Genomic DNA, 16,841 nt, shown 5'->3' with positions numbered 1-16,841 from the left:
CACCTGTTGAGTTAGAAGATATTGATGTCACAATTAAACTTGCCAATAGAGATACTATTTCACCAATGGGAATTGTTAGAGATGTTGAAGTCTTGTGTGGGAAAACTAAATATCCTGCTGATTTTCTTGTTCTTGGTTCCCCACAAGATAGCTTTTGTCCCATTATATTTGGTAGACCCTTCCTAAATATTGTCAATGCTACCATAGACTGCACAAAGAATGTTGTTACTATTGGCTTGGATGATATGGTTCATGAGTTTAATTTCTCTAAATTTAGTAAACAACATCGTGAGGAAGAATTACCTAGTAAGGATGAAATTATTGGTCTTGCTTCTATTGTCGTACCTGATGGACTGGAGAAGTTATTTTTGGAAGGAAACCCACCTGATGGACTTGGACCCCACGTCAGAAGAGCCACGAGGCGGTCACGAGGGTGGAGGACGCGCCCTCCCCCCTGGGCCCGCCCCCTGCCCCGTGGGGCCCCCGTAGCTCCACCGACGTACTCCTTTCACCCATATATACCGTCGTACCCTAAAACTTCCAGAAGAACCTAGATCGGGAGTTCCGCCGCCGCAAGCCTCCAGAACCACGAAAAACCAATCGGAACCCCTTTCCGGTACCCTGCCGGAGGGGGGATCCATCACTGGTGGCCATCTTCATCATCCCGGCGCTGTCCATGACGAGGAGGGAGTAGTTACCCTCGGGGCTGAGGGTATGTACCAGTAGCTATGTGTTTGATCTCTCTCTCTCTCATGTTCTCTCTCGTGTTCCTCTATGGCACGATCTTGATGTATCCCGAGCTTTGCTATCGTAGTTGGATCTTATGATGTTTCTCCCCCTCTACTCTCTTGTGATGAATTGAGTTTCCCCTTTGAAGTTATCTTATCGGATTGAGTCTTTTATGAACACTTGATGTATGTATTGCCGTGCTTATCTGTGATGACAATGGGATATCATGTGCCACTTGATGTATGTTTTGGTGACCAACTTGCGGGTTCCTCCCATGAACCTATGCATAGGGGTTGGCACATGTTCTTGATTCTCCGGTAGAAACTTTGGGGCACTATTTGAAGTACTTTTATGTTGGTTGGATAAATCTGAGATTGTGTGATGCATATCGTATAATCATGCCCACGGATACTTGAGGTGACAATGGAGTATCTAGGTGACATTAGGGTTTTGGTTGATTTGTATCTTAAGGTGTTATTCTAGTAAAAACTCTAGGGTTGTTTGTGACACTTATAGGAATAGCCCAACGGATTGATTTGAAAGAATAACTTTGAGGTGGTTTCGTACCCTACCATAATCTCTACGTTTGTTCTCCGCTATTAGTGGCTTCGGAGTGACTCTTTGTTGCATGTTGAGGGCTCGTTATATGATCTATCTATGTTATTATTGTTGAGAGAACTTGCACTAGTGAAAGTATGAACCCCAGGCCTTGTTTCCTATCATTGCAATACCATTTACGTTCACCTTTACCACTCGCTACCTTGCTGTTTTTATATTTTCAGTTTACAAAAACCTATATCTACTATCTATTTTGCACTTGTATCACCATCTCTTCGCCGAACTAGTGCACCTATACAATTTACCATTGTATTGGGTGTGTTGGGGACACAAGAGACTCTTTGTTATTTGGTTGCAGGGTTGCTTGAGAGAGACCATCTTCATCCTACGCCTCCTACGGGTTGATAAACCTTAGGTCATCCACTTGAGGGAAATTTGCTACTGTCCTACAGACCTGTGCACTTGCAGGCCCAACAACGTCTACAAGAAGAAGGTTGTGTAGTAGACATCAAGCTCTTTTCTGGCGCCGTTGCCGGGGAGGTTAGGTAAATGAAGGTATATCTTTAGATCTTGCAATTGAATCTTTTTTTCTTCTTGTTTTAGCACTAGTCTAGTTTATAAAAGAAAACTACAAAAAAATGGAATTGAGTTTGTCTCATACGCTTCACCTTTTTAATATCTTTCGTGAGTATGATGGAAAAGAAAGTTGTGCCAAAGTGCTAGAAGAAGAATTACATAGAATTCTTGGCATAAAATATGTGAATGATGAGCATGATTGCAATGTTGAATATCCATGATGCTAATGATATGCAAAGCCACAAGCTTGGGGAAGCTATGTTTGATGAAGATGATATTTTTTGTCCCCCAAGCTTTGATGAGCAAATTTACTATGATGAAAGCATGCCTCCTATCTATGATGATTATTGTGATGACACGTATGCTTTAAAGAATAATGATAACCATGAAACTTGTCATCTTGATCTTAATTCTCAATCATATGATAGTTATTTTGTTGAGTTTGCTCCCACTACTATTCCGAATGAGAAGAATTTTGCTTATGTGGAGAGTAATAAATTTTCTATGCTTGTAGATCATGAAAAGAATGCTTTAGGTGCTGGTTATATTGTTGAATTCATTCATGATGCTTCTGAAAATTATTATGAGGGAGGAACATATGCTTGTAGGAATTGCAATAATATCAAGTTTCCTCTCTATGTGCTTAAAATTTTAAAGTTATGCTTGTTTTCCTTCCTATGCAAGATGATTCTTGTTCCCATAAGTTGTTTGTTCACAAAATCCCTATTCATAGGAAGTGGGTTAGACTTAAATGTGCTAGTCATATTCTTCATGATGCTCTCTTTATGTTTCAATTCTTATCTTTTATGTGAGCATCATTGAAATCATCATGCCTAGCTAGGGGCGTTAAACAATAGCGCTTGTTGGGAGGCAACACAATTTTATTTTAGTTTCTTACTTTTTGGTTCTGTTTATTAATAAATGATCCATCTAGCTTCTATTTAGATGTGGTTTTATCTTTTAATTAGTGTTTGTGCCAAGTTAAACCTATTAGATCTTCTTGGAAGATAGTTATTTGATCTTGCTGTAATTTCCAGAATCTTTGCGCTCAGTGACCGAATTGTCAAAAATCACCAGCACGTGATAAAATAGTGATTCCAATTGCTTCTGATCAATAAACAAATTTCCCAGGTCTTCTAATTTTGGTAGAATTTTTTGGGTTCCAGAAGTTTGTGTTAGTAACAGATTACTACAGACTGTTCTGTTTTTGACAGATTCTGTTTTGCGTGTGTTGTTTGCTTATTTTAATGAATCTATGGCTAGTAAAATAGTTTATACATAGAGAAGTTTGAATACAGTAGGTTTAACACCAATACAAATAAAGAACAAGTTCACTACAGTACCTTAAAGTAGTCTTTTGTTTTCTTTCTCTAACGGAGCTCACGAGATTTCTATTGAGTTTTGTGTTGTGAAGTTTTCATGTTTTGGGTGAATTCTTTTGATGGATTATGGAACAAGGAGTGTCAAGAGCCTAATCTTGGGGATGCCCATGGCACCCCCAAGATAATCCAAGGACACCAAAAAGTCAAAGCTTAGGGATGCCCCAGAAGGCATCCCCTCTTTCGTCCACTTCCATCGGTAATTTACTTGGAGCTATATTTTTATTCACCACATGATATGTGTTTTTCTTGGAGCGTCTTGTATTATTTGTGTCTTTGCTTGTTAGTCTACCACAATCATCCTTGCTGTACACACCTTTTGAGAGAGCCATGCATGAGTTGAAATTTGTTAGAGTTTCTTGGAGCAATCTTGATCGAGTTTTGCAGAGATGTGAAGAAACTAATCTTGTCTTGAATTGGGAAAAGTGCCACTTTATGGTTAATGAAGGTATTGTCCTAGGGCATAAAGTTTCTGAAAGAGGTATTGAGGTTGATAAAGCCAAGGTTGATGCTATTGAAAAGATGCCATGTCCCAAGGACATCAAAGGTATCGAAAGTTTCCTTGGTCACGCCGGATTTTATAGGAGGTTCATTAAGGACTTCTCAAAAATTTCTCGGCCTCTCACTAATTTATTACAAAAAGATATACCATTTGTTTTTGATGATGATTGTGTAGAAGCATTTGATATACTTAAGAAAGCATTAGTCTCTGCACGTGTTGTCCAACCACCTGATTGGAATTTACCCTTTGAAATTATGTGTGATGCTAGTGATTATGCTGTAGGTGCTGTTCTAGGGCAAAGAGTTGATAAGAAATTAAATGTTATTCATTATGCTAGTAAGACTCTAGACAATGCTCAAAGAAATTATGCTACTACTAAAAAAGAGCTTTTAGCAGTTGTATTTGCTTGTGATAAGTTCAGATCTTATATTGTTGATTCTAAAGTAACTATTCAAACTGATCATGCTGCTATTAAATATCTTATGGAAAAGAAAGATGCTAAACCTAGACTTATTAGATGGGTTCTCTTGCTACAAGAATTTGATTTGCATATTGTTGATAGAAAGGGAGCTGAGAACCCCGTTGCAGACAACTTGTCTAGGTTAGAAAATGTGCTTGATGACCCACTTCCTATTGATGATAGCTTTCCTGATGAGCAATTAAATGTCATAAATGCTTCTCATACTGCTCCATGGTATGTTGATTATGCTAATTACATTGTTGCTAAGTTTATACCACCTAGTTTCACATACCAGCAAAAGAAAAAGTTCTTCTATGATTTGAGGCATTACTTTTGGGATGACCCACATCTTTATAAAGAAGGAGTAGATAGTGTTATTAGACGTTGTGTACCTGAGCATGAACAGGAACAGATCCTACGCAAGTGTCACTCCGAAGCTTATGGAGGACACCATGCTGGAGATAGAACTGCACATAAGGTATTGCAATCTGGTTTTTATTGGCCTACTCTCTTCAAGGATGCCCGTAAGTTTGTCTTATCTTGTGATGAATGTCAAAGAATTGGTAATATTAGTAGACTTCAAGAAATGCCTATGAACTATTCACTCATTATTGAACAATTTGATGTTTGGGGCTTTGACTATATCGGACCCTTTCCTTCCTCTAATGGATATACACATATTTTAGTTGATGTTGATTGCGTTACTAAGTGGGTAGAAGCTATTCCAACTAGTAGTGCTGATCATAACACTTCTATTAAAATGCTTAAAGAAGTTATTTTTCCAAGATTTGGAGTCCCTTGATATTTAATGACTGATGGTGGTTCACATTTTATTCATGGTGCTTTCCGTAAAATGCTTGCTAAATATGATGTTAATCATAGAATTGCATCTCCTTATCATCCTCAGTCTAGTGGTCAAGTAGAATTGAGTAATAGAGAGATCAAATTAATTTTGCAAAAGACTGTTATAGATCTAGACAAAATTGGTCCAAGAAACTTGATGATGCATTATGGGCCTATAGAACTGCATATAAAAATCCTATGTGTATGTCTCCGTATAAAATGGTTTATGGAAAAGCATGTCACATACCTCTCGAACTAGAACACAAGGCATATTGGGCTATTAAAGAGCTCAATTATGATTTTAAACTTGCCGGTGAGAAGAGGTTATTTGATATTAGCTCACTCGATGAATGGAGAACCCAAGCCTATGAAAATGCCAAGTTTAAAGAAAAAGTTAAAACATGGCATGACAAAAGGATACAAAAGCGTGAGTTTAATGTAGGTGATTATGTATTGCTATACAACTCTCGTTTAAGATTTTTTGCAGTAAAACTTCTCTCTAAATGGGAAGGTCCTTATGTTATCGAGGAGGTCTATCGTTCCAGTGCCATAAAAATCAACAACTTCGAAGGCACAAATCCGAAGGTGGTGAACGGTCAAAGAATCAAACATTATATCTCAGGTAATCCCATAAATGTTGAAACCAATGTTATGGAAACCGTAACCCCGGAGGAATACATAAGGGACACTTTCCGGAACGTTTCAGACTCCGAAAAGGAATAGGTATGTGGCACCGTAAGAAAACCGACTCCAAAACAGTTTTTAAGGCAATATTTCTCCGTTTTGGAATATTTAGAAAAATAGAAATATAAGAAGCAGTCCGGGAAGGACACGAGGGCTCCACGAGGGTGGAGGGCGCGCCCCCTACCTCGCGGGCACCTCGTGTGCTCTCCGGACTCCGTTTTCGTACACGACATGTATTTTGGTCGGTAAACATTAATTATATAATCTCCTGGGGTTTTTGACTCTCGTATCACGCAAAAATCTCCTGTTTTTGTTTCAACTTGTTTTTCTGACAGATCCAGGTCGTCATGTCATCTTCAAGCGCCCCCAAGGACCAGTTCTTCGAGAAGGTCATCAACCCCTAGCTCACAGAAGTGCTGCAACACCCTCAAACCATTGAGATGCGTGAGGGGTTGTTGCACATCCGCGATGTTGAATGACCAAGGAAGACTGGAAGCACGGAGGCAAGGCTCGATGCATTGGAGCAAGAAGTTTTCAAGTGTCAGGAGATGGTGGGGCATGGACTCGATTCCAATCACATCATGATCACGGAGTTCACCAACAACCACAAGCTGGACGTCAAGGACATTGGGGAGGCGATCTTCAAGCTTCATGAGAAAAACGAGCACCTCCAATCCCAGATCTATGACCTGCAAAATCAAAACTGTGAGTACGAATATAGATTCAAGAGGATGAGTTTGGCTGCAGATTTGAGGTTCCAGGAGACTCGGTCATCCTTCTATGATGGGGAGCCTATGCCTTGGAAGAAGGACGACAAGCCTACGCCATCAACAAAATCACCACCGTCTCCACCAACAAAGAAGAATTGAGATCTGGTATGGGCACTTCCCTTGGCAACTGTCAAGCTTGGGGGAGTGCCCCGATATCGTATCACCATCACTTTTACCTTTACCGTTTTTCTTAGTTCGATCCTTTTGGTAATATCTTGATCTAGTAGAATAAAAGTTCTTAGTATGATCTAGTCGTGAGTTTTGCTTTATAATTCTTGTATGTAATCGAGTCCGTGAGCTATATAATAAAGATTAGTGTTGAGTCAAGGGCTTGACTATTTTGCCATGATCTTAAGTGAATAAAAGAAAAGAGAAAGAAATAAAAAGAAACAAAGAGATCATGTGAGTCTTATGGAGAGTAATGAGCTCACATAGAAAAGTATGATGAATAAAAGTTGTTGAGGGTTGACAAACATAGTTTTGGTCATCGTTTCAATTAATAGAAAGTAATAAAGAAAGAGAGGTCTTCACATACAGATATACTCTTGTACATCTTTTATGATTGTGAACACTCATTAAAATATGACATGCTAAAAGAGTTGATGTTGGACAATGAAGACAACGTAATGGGTTATGTTTTCTTACATCTGAGATAAATTATATTGTCATGGATCATCCAACATGGTTGAGCTTGCCTTTCCACCTCGTGCTAGCCAAATTCATCGCACCAAGTAGAGATACTACTTGTGCTTCCAAATACCCTTAAACCAGTTTTGCCATCAGAGTCCACCATACCTACCTATGGATTGAGTAAGATCCTCTAAGTAAGTTGTCATCGGTGCAAGCAATAAAAATTGTTCTCTAAATATGTATGACTTAGTAGCGTGGGAGAAAATAAACTTTATACGATCGTGTGATATGGAAGAAACTAAAGCGACAAACTGCATAATAAAGGTCCATATCACAAGTGGCAATATAAAGTGACATTCTTTCGCATTAAGATTTTGTGCATCCAACCATAAAAGCGCATGACAACCTCTGCTTCCCTCTGCGAAGGGCTTATCTTTTACTTTTATCTCCTACATTGCATAAGAGTCATGGTGATCTTCACCCTTGCTTTTTACATTTTATCCTTTGGCAAGCACAACATGTTGGAAAGATCCTGGTATATATGGCTAATTGGATGTGAGTTTTCATGAACTATTATTGTTGACATTACCCTTGAGGTAAAATGTTGGGAGGCAAAACTATAAGCCCCTATCTTTCTCTCTGTCCGACTAAAACTCCGTACCCATAAGTATTGTGTTAGCGTCAGCAATTGTGAAAGACTATATGATAGTTGAGTATGTGGACTTGCTGAAAAGCTCTTATATATTGACTCTTTCCTATGTTGTGATAAATTGCAATTGCTCCAATGACTGAGATTATAGTTTGTTAGTTTTCAATAAAGTTTACTATTCATGCTTGAAATTGTGATTGAATTATTACTCTAGCTTAAGAAATTATATGACAAGAATTATGTAAGTTGCTGTTTTAAGAATGATCATGATGCCCTCATGTCCATATTTTTTTATCGACACCTCTATCTCTAAACATGTGGACATATTTTTCGATTTCGGCTTTCGCTTGAGGACAAGCGAGGTCTAAGCTTGGGGGAGTTGATACCTCCATTTTGTATCATGCTTTTATATCGATATTTATTGCATTATGGGCTGTTATTACACATTATGTCACAATACTTATGCCTATTCTCTCTTATTTTACAAGGTTTACATGAAGAGGGAGAATACCGGCAGCTAGGATTCTGGGCTGGAAAAGGAGCAAATATTAGAGACCTATTCTGCACAGCTCCAAAAGTATTGAAACTTCACGAAAGACGTTTTCAGAATATATAAAAAAATACTCAGCAGAAGAGCCTCACCAGGGGGGCCACACCCTGTCCACGAGGGTGGGGGCGCACCCTACCCCCTGGACGCCCCCTACCTCGTGGCCCCGCTGGTGGCCCTCCGGTGGCCATCTTCTGCTATATGAAGTCTTTCGATGAAAAAAAATAACAAGCCATCTTCTCGGAGGAAACTCCGCCGCCACGAGGCGAAACCTTGGCGGAACCAATCTAGGGCTCTGGCGGAGCTGTTCTGCCGGGGAAACTTCCCTCCCGGAGGGGGAAATCATCGCCATCGCCATCACCAACGCTCCTCTCATCGGGAGAGGGCAATCTCCATCAACATCTTCATCAGCACCATCTCCTCTGAAAACCCTAGTTCATCTCTTGTATCCATTTCTTGTCTCCTAGTCCGTGATTGGTGCTAGTAGGTTGCTAGTAGTGTTAATTATCCTTGTAGTTGATGCTAGTTGGTTTAATTGGTGGAAGATCATATGTTCAGATCCTATATGCATATTAATACCCCTCTGATTATGAACATGTTAATGCTTTGCGAGTAGTTACTTTTGTTCCTGAGGACATGGGAGAAGTCTTGCTATTAGTAGTCATGTGAATTTGGTATTCGTTCGATATTTTGATGAGATGTATGTTGTCTCTCCTCTAGTGGTGTTATGTGAACGTAGACTACATGACACTTCACCATTGTTTGGGCCTAGAGGAAGGCATTGGGGAGTAATAAGTAGATGATGGGTTGCTAGAGTGACAGAAGCTTAAACCCTAGTTTATGCGTTGCTTCGTAAGGGGCTGATTTGGATCCATATGTTTCATGCTATGGTCAGGTTTACCTTAATAATTTGGTTGTAGTTGCGGACGCTTGCATTAGAGGTTAATCATAAGTGAGATGCTTGTCCAAGTAAGGGCAGTACCCAAGCACCGGTCCACCCACATATCAAACTATCAAAGTACCGAACGCGAATCATATGAGCGTGATGAAAACTAGCTTGACGATATTCCCATGTGTCCTCGGGAGCGCTTTACATCTTATAAGAGTTTGTCCAGGCTTGTCCTTTGCTACAAAAAGGATTGGGCCACCTTGCTGCACCTTATTTACTTTTGTTACTTGTTGCTCGTTACAAATTATCTTATCACAAAACTATCTGTTACCACTTATTTCAGTACTTGCAGAGAATACCTTGCTGGAAACCGCTTATCATTTCTTCTGCTCCTCGTTGGGTTCAACACTCTTACTTATCGAAAGGACTGCGATAGATCCCCTATACTTGTGGGTCATCAAAATACAACCCTCGAAGACTGTCCCAATCCCCTATACTTGTGGGTTATCAAGACCTTTTTCTGGCTCTATTGCTAGGGAGCATAGCTCTATTTATTAAGTTCACTTGGGAGTTGAATATCTGTTTATTACTATGAAGAATCTGAAGGACTCTAAGATTGATATCGTACCCTCTAAGACGAGGAGAGGTAAGGAAATGCCATCTAGCTCTGCACTTATTTCACCTTCTATTTTAAGTAGCCTTGCGACACCACCACATGCTATTCAATCTGATATGTCGCAAGTTATTGATGATACTACTTCTATTATTAATGATACTCATGGTGAATCTAGTACTGTGCTTTTTGAAACTATGCCACTAGGTGAATTTCTTGATGAAGAAATTGCTAAATCTAAGAATTTGAGAACGTTGAAACTGATGAAAATTATGATTCACCTGATATGCCTAGCTCTCCTACTAGGTTTGAAGTGCCTAAGGTACCCGAGGGTTAAGTTATGGATGGGGATATTGCTAGAGAATTTCTTGCTTGTAATGATAGAGGATATTAAGAAATTACTGAGTAAGCTGAAAGAAACTGATATGATAGAGAGAATGAAATATGTTCCTAAGCTTGCTACTTATCCTCTTTTTGTTACTGATAAGGAGTATGAATTCTCTATTGATCCTGAACTTATTATTTTGGTAGAATCTGATCCCTTTCATGGTTATGAATCTGAAACTGTTAACGCACATCTTACTAAATTAAATGACATTGCCACCCTATTTGCTCAAGAGGAAAATATTCGTTGTTACTATATACTTAAGTTGTTTCCTTTCTCATTAAAGGGCGATGCTAAAGAATGATTTAATATAGTTGGCCCTGATTGTGTGCATAGTCCCCAGGATATGAGATATTACCTTACTAGAAAATATTTTCCTGCTCATAAGAGACAAGTTGCCTTACAGGAAATATACAACTTTGTGCAATTTGAGGAAGAGCATCTCCCTCAAGCTTGGGGGAGGCTTCTACAATTACTTAATGCTTTGCCTAATAATCCTCTTAAGAAAAATGAAACACTTGATATCTTTTATAATGGACTAACCGATGCTTGCAGGGACTACCTAGACAGTTGTGTTGATTGTGTTTTCAGTGAAGGAACTGTTGGATAATATATTGAGGAATGATGATGGTTGGACATTTCCTGAACCACCACCTAAGCCAACTCCAAAGAAGAGAGGTATTCTATTCCTCAGTCCAGAAGATATGTAAGAAGCAAACAAATCTATGAAGGAAAAAGGTATTAAATTTGAAGATGTTAAGAATCTACCACCTATTAAAGAAATACACGGACTTGACATCCCGACACAGGTAGTAGAGGTAAATTCTCTTTATAGATTCGATAAGGATGACATTACCTATAATAACTTCTAGTCAGTGTATGGTTGAATTTGATAACTTTATTATAAAGCAAGCAAACTTTAATGAATATGTGAATGATCAATTGAAACATAATGCTATCATGATTGAACGCTTGAGTTATTTGATGTTTAGAATTGCTAATGATGTTAAAGGCTTATGTAAACACTCATCTATGGTTCACAGTCAATTAGAACAAGTCTCTAAGTCACAAAACGATTTGCTTAATGATATGAACAATAAAATGAATGATCATGTCGTTAGAGTTGTGACTAGAGGATGTAAGATAACTTAGGATCCTCTATATATTCAAGGTCATCCTAAAATAATTGACCAAGATTCTCAGAAAATTAATAATGACGCACCTAGTCCACATAAGAAGAAGTAGAAAAATAATAAGGATAGAACTTTGCATGCTTCTAGTGAACCCATGGTAGATAAACGTTCTGAGAATCCTAATGATGTTTCTGTTGGAGATATGCCCTAGAGGCAAACATGTATGATGATATTTACTATGTGTATGAATAAAGAGAGTCCTTGGACTAGACTAGCATATGACACAGTGGATGGCCCGGTCTCACTGGCCATGGAACATTGGATGCTAACCGGATAATATGGTCATGGAAGGATCTAGTCGGATTCGACATAGTCGGATTCGAGTCAAGATAAGGTCCGAGTAGGACAGACCCAACTATGAGACATAGCGATAGGTTATCTGTGAGTCTCTAGTACAACATACATTCTATGTCCTAAGACCTAAGATGGCGCATGTACTCGGGATGGTGACGAACCTGCTTTGGGCCGACCAAATGCTACTCCTTAACTGGGTAGTTATAAAGGTAGCTTTCAGGCTTGTCCAGTCCAATGATGGGAGACATGGTCAAGCAAGATGGGATTTTCTCCTCCGATAAGGAGAGATATACTCTAGGGCCCTCGTGTCATCCGACAAGGATAAGCATGGCCATGCGACAAGGATTATGAGATAATCTGGTTAGTGGTCGGCTTCAATTGAACAAGGATGACAGACTCGCCTTGAGCCTGACAACATATATCGTGTGGCAAAGGGAACTGACGTGTGATATGTTGTGCAGGTTCGCCAACCGGCTTCGCTGTCCACTTGGTGGTTGGAACGCCTTGCTAGAGGCCGCTACCTGTAACATCCCAAATTTTCAATTTGGAATGTTATACATTAGATCATCATGCATGTCATATTTTCATGCATTTTGGTTGATCCTAGAAATTTCACGCAACTCAAGGACCTTCGGAGAGTGTTGGAGATTTCGTTATTTCCATATTTGAGAGTTTTCTCAAATTTTGGAAAAGAGGATCATTTGATTTATTTATTTCATCTCAATTATTTTCCCAATATCAAAATATGAGAGAGGGAAAAATATGACTTTCCCAAAGTTAGGAAAAATGAAGATTTAATGAATAAATCCAATTTTAGTTTTGCCGGAGTTTTGTTTGCTTTTATTTGGATAGGGAAAAATGCGTGTTTTCAAAAATTGCATTTTAGGCCCGGAGAAAAGTTCATTTTGTTCGACTCATTTTTAGGAGTTGGAGAAAATTTACTTTAGGAATTTTGGAGTTCGTTTAGTTTAGTTTTCTTTTGTTTTTCTGCGCGCGAATCCAGTTAAAAAAAAGGACCAAGGCCAGCCGGGCCAAAGGCCCAGCCAGCCGGCCGCCTCCCCAGCCAGCGCGCGCGCCAGGCGCAGCGCTAGGCCGCCGCCTCCCTCGCTCTAGGCCGAGTCCCAGAGGGACTCTAGGCCGGTTAGCCCCCCCTTCCTTGTTTTGTTTTCCCTCTTTTGCTTGCCCCCTACCCCAAGTAATCCCCCCACCTATATAAATACACCCAACCCCCCCCCTCTCCTCACATCAATCCCAAGCCCCTCTCCTCCTTAGCCACGCCCCACCCCACGCCCCTCACCCGCCGCCGCCGCCCTATAGCCGCCGCCGCCGCCCTATAGCCGCCGTCGCCGCCGTTCGCCGGAGCCTCGCCGAGGTTGTCCCGCGCCGCGTCTCTTTTTCTCCCCTTGGTTCAGTTTTTCTTCTAAACCGTTCCGGTTCTTTCTTAACCGTTCCGTTTTTCTTTCGTTCTTTGTTTCGGTCTTTTCCGAAACCCTAGATCGGTTTTTGTTCTTCTTTCGGACCGTTCGTCTCAACGAACGTGATCACCGATTTTTCCCGGTTAACGATGCCCGCTCGTTTAACCGTTCGTCTCTTTCTTTTCGTCGGATTTATTCCGCGATCGTGATCTCATATCCGATCTTCGTTCTAGTCTTTCTTCTCGCTCGTTTATCGGAATCAGGTGATTCAAGCGCCTGGAGTTTCGTTTCGAAACCGCCGTTCGGACTAAGCAACTTGAACAAGTTTTGCCACAATAAAATTTGACCTAGTTTCAACTTGCTAGAACCGAGTTGTTTTCTTCCGCCGTTTGTTTTCCGTTTCTTTGTTCGGTTCTTTCTTTCTTTGCAACCGGAGTTCTTAAGTTGAACTTTCTGGTTCGTTCTCTTGTTCGAGTTTTACCTGTGCATTAGATGAGTACTTATTGTGTGCTTGTTGTTTGTCTGCGATAGATCCCCCGGATTGCGCCGCTTGTTACTTTGAAACCCTAGGTCTCGCGGATCATCAGCAAGGCAAGTAACACTTTGATCATACCTTTTCTACAGCCCATGTTTTATTGCATTAGATCAATCCTCTCACATTGCATGATTAGGATCTAATTAAACTGTGGGATGGGAAGTAGATGAGGTAGTACCTATCACCTGTATTATTATGAAACCTTTGGGAGTTACTTCTACGTTTGCTTATTATGCCATGCTATGCTAGTAGACGTGGATTGGGTGAGTGATATCCATGACAGATGTGAGTTGATAATTTTAATGGTTTATCTAAGGTGGCCACTTAAACACACATCTGGGTGGATTGAGGCACCTGATGTCTATCAGGACTTGCCTGTTTTATTTTGGACCGCCACACAGGCTCAAAGGGATCATAAGATAATTCATGCTAGAAACTTCCGTGTGCAGCCACATGCTACTATGGGCTCTGGCATAGTTGACTAAGTTGTGCGAACTCTTACGGGGTGGACTAGCAGATGTAGGGGTTGTAGGTGGTACGGTCTACCCCACATGTAAGGTGCTAGCGCTTCTGAAAGACTATGTCTCGGTCATCCGTTTCTCAAACACCATGTAGTGCGAGAAAACAAACGGAGGCGATCGAGTCATGTGGGGAAAAGTGCGCAAACCTCTGCAGAGTGTACAAACTAATCATGATTAGCCGTGTCCCCGGTTATGGACAACTTGAGTATCTAGTACTTGAATATCAAGTGAATCTCATCATGTTACTTCTAATTAATGTTGTTGGGTTTTAATTGTTCACTTAATTGGGATCGGAATGCTGTCAACCATTCTCGATGTTTAACAACCACCATGATAGTTAAATAAATTTATTCCTTTGCAATAGGGAAAAACTGGCTTTACGCAAAACTGTAACCATAGAGCTTTCCACCAGCCATATATGCATATAGTATAGCTGTTTCATTCCATTACTCTCTATGTGTTACATTGCCAGCATATTCCATGTGCTGGCCCGTTTTCGGGCTGCAACTTCTCATGTTGCAGACTTTTCAGATGACGAGTAAGGTGCTTTTAGGTCGTGGTTCTATACTCAGTGATGCCTTGGAGTTGATGGACCCATTTATCTTCCGAGTCTTCCGCTGTTATCATTATTAGATGGCCTTAAGCCATATTTATTGTAATAAGTTCTCTTTAAGACAACGATGTAATAAGTGTGTGATTGCCACTCTGCTATAAATCCTTCGATGTACTATGTGGTGTCAGCATTACTGATCCAGGGATGACACCGGAGCATAGAGCACTTGATCCATTCGGGTCGGGTCGCTACACTACCAGCCAGGCAGCTCGGAGGTGATCCAACCTGCGACCAAGCCGACTTGAACCTAAGGGGTCGCGTTCTTAAGGGAAGGAACCTGTGAGGCCGGATCTGACTCTATGAGCCAGATGTGACCCTACTCGGACTTGGATCCAAGCCAAACAGAATATGGGCTTTAGGATCTGTGCGAGACCCAAGTGTTGAGCTCATGATGAATGCCTATATATAGTGGAGGTGGGCACACTCATTCAGTTGATCGCTTTGGCACCGTCACTAGGTTTTGTAGCCACCTCCACTCGCCACCGACTATGTGTTCGAACCTAGCAGTCCATCACATGATTTTCCTCCTGCACGCGTGGATACCATTAGAGGTGGTGCACTTGCGGTGCTTCAGCGAACCTATACGTGGGATCCGACGACATGATTTTGATACGTCTCTAATGTATCTATAATTTTTTACTGTTCCATGCTATTATAGTATCAACCTTGGATGTTTTATATGCAATTTTATATCATTTTTGGGACTAACCTATTAACCTAGTGCCCTGTGCGAGTTACTATATTTGCTTGTTTTTGGCTTTTCTAAAAATCAATATCAAACAGAGTCCAAACGGAGAAAAAACTTTGGATTACTTTTTTCCGGACCAGAAGGGACCCACGAAGATTCGGAGAACACTAGAAGAGTCACGAGGGAGCCACAAGCTCAGGGGGTGTGCCCCTGGCTTGTGGGCCCCTTGTGACACCTCTTGACCTAATTCCACCTTTATAAACTCCCAAATATTTCCAATACATCGGAGAGCCACCGAAACCACTTTTTCCACTGCAGCAAGTTTATGTACTTCCGCGATCCCATCTGGAGGCCTTTTTCGGCACCCTGTCGGTGGGGGAACCGATCACGGAGGATTTCTACATCATCCTTGCTGCCCTTCCGATGATGCATGAGCAGTTTACCACAGACCTACAGATCCATAGCTAGTAGCTTGATGGCTTCTTCTCTCTCTTTGATCTTAAATACAATGTTCTCCTCGATGTTCTTGGAGTTCTATTCGATGTAATCTCCTTTTGTGGTGTGTTTGTTGAGATCCGATGAATTGTGGGTTTATGATTTGATTGTTCATGAATATTAATTAATTCTTTTTTGTATTCTTTTATGCATGATTATTATAGCATTATATTTCTCTTCGACCTATCCGTTTATTTTGGCCAACAAGATTGATTTATTGTGCAATGCGAGAGGTGCTTTGTGATGGGTCCAATCTTGCGGTGCTCAATTCCAGTGACAGAAAGGGGCATGACACGTATTTGTATTGTTTCCATTAAGGATAAAAACATGGGGTTTATTCATGTTGCTTGGGTTTACTTTGTCTACATCATGCCATCTTGCTTAAGGCGTTACTCTGTTTTTACTAACTTAATACCCTAAATGCATGCTGGATAGCGGTCGATGGGTGGAGTAATAGTAGTAGATGCAGGCAGGAGTCGGTCTACTTGTCTCAGACGTGATGCCTATATACATGATCATTTCCTTGAATATCACCATAACTATGCACTTTTCTATCAATTGCCCAACAATAATTTGTTCGCCCACCGTACATTATGTGCTCGAGAGAGAAGCCTCTAGTGAAAACTATGGACCCTGGGTCTACTTTTATCATATATAAAATCCTAAAATACCTTGCTGCACTTTTTATTTTATTTTATTTTGCAATTTATCTATTTCCCAACCACTCCGAGATTTGATCCTTGCAAATAACCATCTCGAGGATTGACAACCCCCTTGTTTGCGTTGGGTGCAAGTATTTGCTTTTGTGTGTGCAAGTGCTGCTAAGAAGGTTCTATGTGATTCTCCTACTGGATTGATAACCTTGGTTCTTAA

Source organism: Triticum urartu, chromosome 4 (assembly GCF_003073215.2).
Source record: "Triticum urartu cultivar G1812 chromosome 4, Tu2.1, whole genome shotgun sequence".
In the NCBI taxonomy this organism is placed as follows: Eukaryota; Viridiplantae; Streptophyta; class Magnoliopsida; order Poales; family Poaceae; genus Triticum; species Triticum urartu.
The sequence above is the reverse complement of the archived record's forward strand: the minus strand, read 5'-3'. Positions refer to the sequence as shown.